A 9,387-nucleotide genomic window follows, 5' to 3' on the forward strand; every position below is an offset into this window, starting at 1 on the left:
TTTATATAATTATCTATTAGTTATCTTGAATATGTATAAATTTGTTACTTCAGCATAATTTAAAACAGAGAATATCAACTACTGACTATACCCTAAAAAAATTACAGCAAATAAAAGCAGCCGAGCGCTACCTCAAGAGGATAGAGTACCACCTGAGTAAGCTGGAAGATTTGCAAGACCAGTACAAACCTGCACCAGAAACTGCGTGATGGGGTAAGATTCCCCATATGTATACATATATGCATATATATATATATATATATATATATATATATAAAATTAAATATATATATATATATATATATATATATATATATATATATATATATATATATTATATATATATATATATTTTTTTTTTTTTTTTTTTTTTTTTTTTTTTTTATATTTATTATATAATATTTTAAAATTATATATATATTATATATTAATTTTATATAAAATATTATATATATAATATATTTTATATATATAATATTATAATATATTCCTATATCATATATATATTGCAATATATATATATATATATATTTATATATATATATTATATATATATATTATAAATAATATATATATATATATATATATTTTTTATTAAACATTTTATAATATATTAATCATATATAAATATAATACAAAATACATTATATTCATATATATCATATAACATATACATATAAGTGTGTGATATATATATATATATATAATAAATATATATATATATATATTATATTATATTTATATATTTATTATTTTTAATATATATATTTATATATTATATAATATAATATAATTATATAATTATATATATTATATATATTAAATTTTTATTATATATTTTAATATATATTTATATATATATTATATACATTTTTTATATTTTAATAATATATTATATATATATTTAATATTTTTTATTTTTATATTTATATTATATATATTATTATATATTATTATATTTATTTATATATTTATAATTTATATATATAATTATAATATATAAATTATATTTTATATATTATATATAAAAAAATTATATATAAAAATTAAATTAAAATTATATATATATATATTTATTAATATATATATAAAATATATATATATTATATAATATTATATATATTATATATATAAACACTAATATCACGGTAATGTTGAATATGTGTATCATAATTAAAATTAATTTTTCACATTGTGTTCATAGTGGTTGCTATTTCCTCTATTTAAAAAACTTTTAGGGGCTAAAAAAATTTTTTTTATTTATAAGACCTTTCTTGGTACTCGGTCAGAACTGGCATTGCTTTCCCTTTTACCTTGGAAGGAGAAAAACATCTTCTCAGCAACGTACTTCAGGGGATAGGGAATGTAAGAAACATTTGTCGCTGGGTCCAATCGGCGTTGATTTGGGGCATTAACATTAGAAATGAAAGGGGATGATAGTTTTTAAATTTTAAATTTCTTTAAAAAAAAAATTTTAATTATTATACCTAAATCATACATTGCTTTCAAAGATAACAAAAAAGAGCCCCTCTTGCATTCTTATTTGCAGGTATTCAAGGGTTTTTCACGACTAGCCGGGGACGTTTTGAATAAAACTAAACATGGGACGCAAATGGAATCTCGTGGGCGAGTGTGCAAAGGGCAAATCTCAGACGTGGGACAACCAAGGACTGCATCAAGGGGCTTATTTGGGGGAAATGGTGGTTCTTGGGGAAGGGAAACATGATTAAAAACATGAGAAAAAGAAAGGGCAATCCCCCCCTTTTCTTTTAGAGTTAATGATAATTTTAATTTTTTTTTTTTTTTTTCTAGATTTGTATTAGATTGATTGTTATCATTTATGGTTCAGCTTCTTATTACATGTAGTACTTAGAAAACTACATTAGATTTTTGAATTATATTTTCTTAGTAGTTGAATAGTGTTTAGCATTACCCATAACGGGGTAGAAGACCATCTCTCATTTCTTTTTGTTTTGAATTGGTGTGCTTGTTCATATTTATTTCATTTTTAGGTTATGTACAGTATTAGGGAGACTTAAACACAAGATGGTTTTCACACTAATTGTTTATTCCAGTTGCTTATAAAGGCAGTTGAAGTTCGAGTTTGGGTAAGACGGTTGTGATAGGCAACAAGGTGTGTGAGACGAAAGACTCTTCTCACCACATCCACAACTCATGACTGTCAACCTTAATCCTTCTGGCTCACTTAAACTCAACATTGTTATTACGTGGAAGTAAGTACAGGACGTCAAAGTCTTGGCAAAGGCACTTGATGATACTTTTTTTTCCCCCAAGTTTCTTTCTTCGCTTGAGCTTTTGAAAGTACAAAGGCTTGGTGATAGGTCAGATTGGGAGTAATATTGGCAGTTTTCTTTTTTTTTCAATATGCACTGGTCTTAAAGTTGTCTGCTTTAGAGTTGAATACAGCATATTGCTAAACAATCTGGTAATATTTGATCAATAGTGTGGAAGATCTTAAGATATGGGGATGGTTTATATCCATATACACATATATATTTATATAACAAGTTAAAAAAAGTTAACTCTTCAAGAATTAGTGTGATGCTTTGCATTTTATACCCCTACTGTAGTTGGCATTAGAGGTTATAGGGTAATGTTTGTGTTGTTTAAATAATCATCATATGGACTAGAAGTTTATTGTAAACATTTAGTTATTGTGAATACCTAATATATGTGATGTTTTGTTACATGCAGATTGATATTGATTTTCTCTTATTATAATGCCAACCATTTTATCACATCTATGTATTTATTCTTATCAGCAAAATTCAGTATCACCTCATCACTCACTCCTACAAAAATGTTCATAATGCTGAAAAGAGTTCCAGATATTTAGATTTAGAGTTTTCTGCCAAAATCTTTTTAGCTTCATTAGAATTATTTTGGGTAGATATTACTTGTATATATTTTTATCTAGGAATATTTTTTTTGTGAATACAATATCCTACTAGTTGCATTATAAGTTGATTATGAGCAATTATTTTTTCCTTAGATTTGCACATTGCTCAGACACATGAATTATTTTGCCCTTCTGCAGTTCATAGACATGATTTTAATGCAAAACTATTTCATTATCAGCCCACTTGATGGTGTAGTTGAGGACACCTTGGTCAGAACACCGAGCATGTCTGCTACGTCACCTGGCAATAAGCGCAGAACACCAGTATTTGCATACCCTCAGCTCATCACCTCCACACACTGTTGGAAGTGTAAGTGATTTGTTACCCTAAAACAAATGTAAAGGAAATTTACATTAAATGTTAAATCTTCACTTAGTTGTATTTGTATTAAATCTTAATTCTTATTATAATATTATTGTTTATTTACTGTTTTTTCTGAAAATGTCATTCAATGATGTTGAGTAATGATGTTCTTTGTGTGTAGGTTCCCCCCGGCAAGGACAGTGGTTTGCCCCCAGAGTGTGATCACGATAGCAGTTTGGTAGTATGTCTGCACGTAGCTCAACAGCAGACAGGGGCAAGTCCTCTGTCTGAATATCGAGGGCCCGCTCTCTTCTCACGCTGCTTTTTTCTACAAGAACAGATAGCAACAGTCCTGTCTTTTGATTACCAGGGACTTTCGAGGAGAACAGACAGTCCGGTAACTCGCTGAATATGTCAAAATATTGTTGGAGAAGTTACAGTGATGTATTTTCTTTCTCTCTCTCTCTCTCTCTCTCTCTCTCACTCACTTTTATTATTATTATTATTATTATTATTATTATTATTATTTTATTATTATAATTTTATAAAGAGAGAAACTGATGAGTTATTTTGTGGTACTTTCAGGATTCTATACTATTTGATGGGGGAGATTCACTAGCCACAGTGTGACAATACTGGAAACTTCACTCTTGTACGGAAGAAGGAGAGTCGTTTTTGAGCAGTGGGCCAGATACTCACAGGTAAGCATATATTTGTAGATATATTTGAACATATAAGCAAAACAGAAATTGTAAGGTTCACATTTAATTATTATGTACTAGTAGGGGATATGTTTATCCTGAAACTTCTTTAATACTGCTGAGCATGTCAGACAGTAAAATTTAAAGAAACCTACAACTTAACAACTTATCATTCCTTTTCGGCCTCCACAGTTTCGCATCTCTCAGGCTCTAATATGGATCTGATGTCTCGTTTCCTTCTCCCACATGTCCTCATACTCACTGGTCTCTCTCCCCAATGTCCCAGTCCCTTTCCCCAACTGGACCGCTCGGCACAGAGCCTGAGTCGTTAAGATGGGGAGATGGGCAGCTTTGGGGATGAGGCCACCCACCTCTTACTCTTAAAATTTACATAGATATTGGTCTGTCACAGTTGGAAGGGTCTCCTAAAGGTGTAACAAAACACTTGAACAATATGTTGATATAATTTTCATAAAACTTGAATAGAATAATCCATTTTACATATATGCACTTTGATTTTGTAGTTGTAAGTCGACTGCGGACTTGCTTAGAAGACATCCAGGGAAAATTTCCACAGCTTCATATTTTGGGAGGAGGCTGTCTTGGAGCTGGACGATATGTGCAGGGTAAGAAAGTTGGTTTTTTTGATCCTTTTAGTGCTAAAATTTAAGGCAATGCCTGTTTATTTTGAGAGTGGAAAGAAAAATGGCATGGTTAAGCTATTATAATGAAGGCTGAGAATCATTTGAGTGTTTAAAAAGTGCTTGTTATCCTTCATGCTTTTGCTTGTTTATAAGACAATAATTCTTTGTTTTTTGTTTGATGTGGTTGTATCACATCCTGCAACACTGTTAGGAAATCCAGAACAAAATTTAATTTGTGATACTGGAAGGCATTCTTGAATGATGATAAAACCTAATCCCTCCATGAACAGAACCTAAGCAACCTGACTTCCTCTTTTGGTATTTATACCATCATGTTTTTGGTGAACCTTTCAGCTATACCAAATTGACCTGATGCTTTGAAATTTTTTTAACAGTAGTTTGGGGGAGAAAGATTTTTTTAGATGATCGGGATAGAAATAATAGCAGAGTACCGTTTTTTTATTATTCCATGTATGTACTTGACAAACTTCAACTTTATATCTCACAGAAGTGATGGATAAACAAACATGTGATATTCAACATATAATTTACTCATGCTAAAAAATGGGAACCAGTTTTTACAGTCCTTTATTGCTAATAAGGACATTTATGTGAACAGAAGCTCTGAGTAGGTTTATTTGGACTATTGAGTGGGCAGGGATTCATGGAAATATAAGGAAGAGATGAGGAAGAATACCCAGGTATTTTTCAAAGTGTTATAAAGTGAAGAAAGACTGTAGAAAGCAAAATTTAACAGCATCGGTGCATCATCATTTGGAATATAAGGCAGCTTAAGCTACTTCAATTTCTTGAAGTGTCTATGTGCAGAATTTTTTAAACCATTTTTCAGTAGATAGAACTAAAAAGTTATATTTTCAGAATGTAAAAGTTATGTACCAAACATTCAGCTTCCATTCAGAATGTGGCAGTGATATTGGACTATCTTAACCCAATGCCGCCAGGAACATGATATGCTCATTTATATTTTTTTTTGTTGAAATGTCCGTGCACATAGATGGCTCTGCTAGTGCTTAGCCACAAAGGGGTCAATTAATAGACCTTGTGACCTTACCCGAGTTCACCTTTCCTTGAATTGGTGTGAAAAACTTTTTTTTTTTTTTACTAAAGCTGTCAAAATTGATGGTGTTATTTTTGATATAGACATTATAATTGGTTTTAATATTATAAACATTAGTAACAGCAAAAAAAAAAAAAAAAAAAAATATTTTTGTAAATCAAGGAAAAAAGGGTAAATGGGTGAGACAGGCAGTACTTGTAATTGGCTCATTGGTGACTTAGTACAAGTGTAGCCATTTTTGTGTAAAAACAATTAATAAAATAACTCACAGTGGAATGGCATGCACGTACATGCCATGCCTGGCGGCATTGGGTTAAATTTAGTTATCTTACCATTGAAGGGCACAGTCCTGCTTTGACATCCCTTAAAAGGGCCAGAGAAACCAAAAGGGACTTGAATAACTGAGTGACAGTGCTTTTTTTATGCCGACTTCGTACATTAATACCATTTGTTGTCAGAAATGGATCTCACTTTTGCCAAAGATACTTTCTTTAAGATACACTTTTTCTCAAATCATTTTCCCTTAGCGTATGCCATTATCGATTAGATAAATGAAATAGAATTTACCCTAATCTTAAAAAATTTTAGAATTGCCCAAGCAGACGTGACAGCAACACTTCCGAAATTAGCCTTTCAGTTGAATCTGCGTTAGAATGCTTCGACTTCCTTAATGCTGATGGATGATGATTTTGAAGATGATAATCCAGATGTAAGTTCTAAATCATCTTGCTGACTGTTTTTAGTAATTTGATATTTTTAAAAATCGAAAAACTATTACAGAGTCAACCATTAACACTAAATCTAGTTTATAAAATAAAAAAATGTCTCCAATAAATTTCTTGATGGCCTTTTTTAATTTTTATATTTTAAAGACTGTGGGGTGATTTTCTTTATTAACCTGTTTGGATAAGATTGGATAAAACATCTGATGATGTCTGTTAATAAAACCCACTGATATTCTCCTGCAAGAGATCATCACATAGTAAAAACCCGTCTGGCTTGTTTTCATCAGGCATGTGAGGAAAAGAAGAAAAAAGAAGCAGCAGCTGTGTTTGCAGGTCCATCATTACCAGACACAAGTCAGCCTCTGGTCACTGGTACACCTCAGTTGGATTCTTTCCTCTACACTCATCTGAAACATGCTCTTCAGTTTGTTGCAAGTGAGGCTAATTGTATATTTATCATCTTGGTGATGTGCGTATTATTTTTTATGATTTTCTTTTTGGAAACCTGTGGACTGAGGAAATTCTTATTGCTTCTTTGTTATGTTTTGTGATTCTTACATCCACATGTGCTGTAATTCATATTAAAAAAAGAAAAGAAAAAAAATAATTTGCATGAGTTAGTCTTTGTATATCTTTATAATCAGAATTGAGAAACAGTGCCAGATTCTTAAATGTCCCATTGCTTCCACAGCATCTTGGATCCTTTGGGCCCCTCGGAGTAAGAACGACACTCACTACAGCTCCTGGAGAATGAAGGGCAACTTGTAGCAAGAGTTTTAGCTCATAGACACAAATTTGACAGTCTTAAACCCACAGCATATTATCACAGTTCCACATGTACAGGTCGTAGTTTTAGTATATAGATTAAAATGTTATCTACATTAAAAAGTTTCTCGTCATATACATACATGCCATAACCACTATCACCAGAAAGTCCTTTGCAAAGTCCTACCTGATCTGACCAGATAGCCTTTTTCCTTTATATTCAGAAATTTTTTATATAATATTAATATCATTAAAAATACATAACATTCCCATTAATTCAAGAGATGTGGAATGAGGGCAGAGTGGAGACGTGTGTGAAAAAAATTTACAGTACCAATTGGTTAATCATGTAGAAGGCATTGTCTCGTGGAAATTGTACCATGCATTTATTTTCTTTCATTTCGTATATATATATATTTGTGTATGAAAATTTTTTTTATACAGACGATTTGAGCTTAAAATGCTTGTGCTTCAGGTTTAATAATGGTAATTTGAGGTTTTACAATTTTATAATTTTCAAGTGTAATTGAGACTAGGTATTTTCATTTTTAAATTATTTGATGAAGTTTTTATAAATTATTGAACTAATGGCAATAAATTTAAAAAGTTAAATGGATCAATTCAGGTTCTCTGGGGCTCTGTGTCTGGAGGAGATGACTGGTGCATCCCAAAGGGCAAGCAGTTGTAAATGGCTTACAGCAGCTCGTGTCAACTTTAGTGGATCCCACAGTACCAGGTTTAGCAAGAAGAGGTAAGTATATGTGTGTGTTTGTACTTGGGAGTGTGAGCATGTGTGTGTTTGTGTCAGTAAAACCCAGGCAGCTTTTACCATCATGCCACCCTACAATACAAGTAAGTCCCCCAGATTTTGTGCATCTAGACGGGCTCCAATTTATTTAATCATTTTTGTTTATGATGTTAAAAACTTGTTATAATTAACAATACAAGACCCACTGATTTTTGGATCCTCATTATGTGGGAGAAGAAAAATAAATAAAATAAAAATAAAAAAAAAAAATAATAAATAATGCAGGATCTGGGCAAAGGTTTTTGGGGACCCTGATCGTGCACAAAGGCCAGGGACGATACATATTAATCCTTTTGATCTGGATGACATGACCATTTCGTTTATAGGTCAACTTTTTCCCAGGGGAAAAATCGGGCTATGGGCCAGGTGATGCAAACTTCCATCATAAGCATTTCAAATGAAAGACGGGGTAACGGGAAAGACTCGCCATGAGCACACAATCCTCTAAGGAGGAGGTTTAGAAGCATTTGGCAATTTTGAAATGACTCCCATTGATAAATGAGTGTAGAATGTAATGTCTGTAAGCCATGACTGGAAGAGCACCATTTCCCATGAAGGATGTCATTTCCGTGCTCAGAATCATATTCCTGGTGGAGGTTGTATTAGAGAAAATTGAAAATTATGAAAAAAAGTAAAAATGACAAATAACAAATGTTAAATATTCTTATTTTCTTGCACTGACTTGTACACTACCTAGAGAGATGATATAGAGTCTGTACAAAGAAAACAGTCTATTACCATCTGGAAATGTAAATCAAATGATAATTATTGGACATTGGAAAGTAAAGTTTATGCATAAATAGATAAGCGCTTGTGTGCGCCTGGCCCCAAATGACCGCTCACATAAGCCTAATGGCCAGATTTTTTGGTCATGTCATTACCGTGACACAACTGGATCTAAGGGAATTATGCCTGACCCCATAGTCAGATAAAGTTAATGGAACTTGGCATGTTGTATTTGTATGTTTGTATTGTGTGTGTGTATATATTATGTATGTATGTATGCAAACTATGTTTAAAGACTAAAATACTTTGTATTTTCAGTGCTGGAAGACATTGTAGATCAATGACTGATAGTGAAGAATATGATGGAAAATTTAGTAGTGACTGTTGGCCACTTCCTTCAACATCTGCATCGGCCTCTTCAACACACTGTGCCAGCAACAGCACACAAACTTGCAATTGCTGACCTTCTGCTGTCTGCAAACACAGCAAAGTAAGTCTTTCAGATTATCTTTTTTATTATAAATCTTGATGATGCAAATATTATTATATAAAAAAATAAATATTAAAAATAGAAAACATTATATATTTGTTGTTGTTGTTGTTGTTATTATTATTATTATTATTATTATTTTTTTTTTTCCAATTGTTGCTATTAGTATAAATTTTTTAAATAACACAAAAAATGTTGGTACCCATTCTTCACATATTTTTAGAAA

General features: G+C 31.4%; 1 long non-coding RNA gene across 1 annotated transcript; it reads left to right on the forward strand.

Moving 5' to 3' along the window:
• Positions 1-4,511: 4,511 nt before the first annotated feature.
• LOC119570390 lies at positions 4,512-6,807 on the forward strand. The gene is made up of 3 exons (XR_005228412.1): positions 4,512-4,551; positions 6,236-6,356; positions 6,660-6,807. It is a non-coding gene; the product is annotated as an uncharacterized LOC119570390 (long non-coding RNA).
• The last annotated feature ends 2,580 nt before the right edge of the window (positions 6,808-9,387 follow it).

Source organism: Penaeus monodon, unplaced genomic scaffold, assembly GCF_015228065.2.
Source record: "Penaeus monodon isolate SGIC_2016 unplaced genomic scaffold, NSTDA_Pmon_1 PmonScaffold_2562, whole genome shotgun sequence".
NCBI lineage: Eukaryota > Metazoa > Arthropoda > Malacostraca > Decapoda > Penaeidae > Penaeus > Penaeus monodon.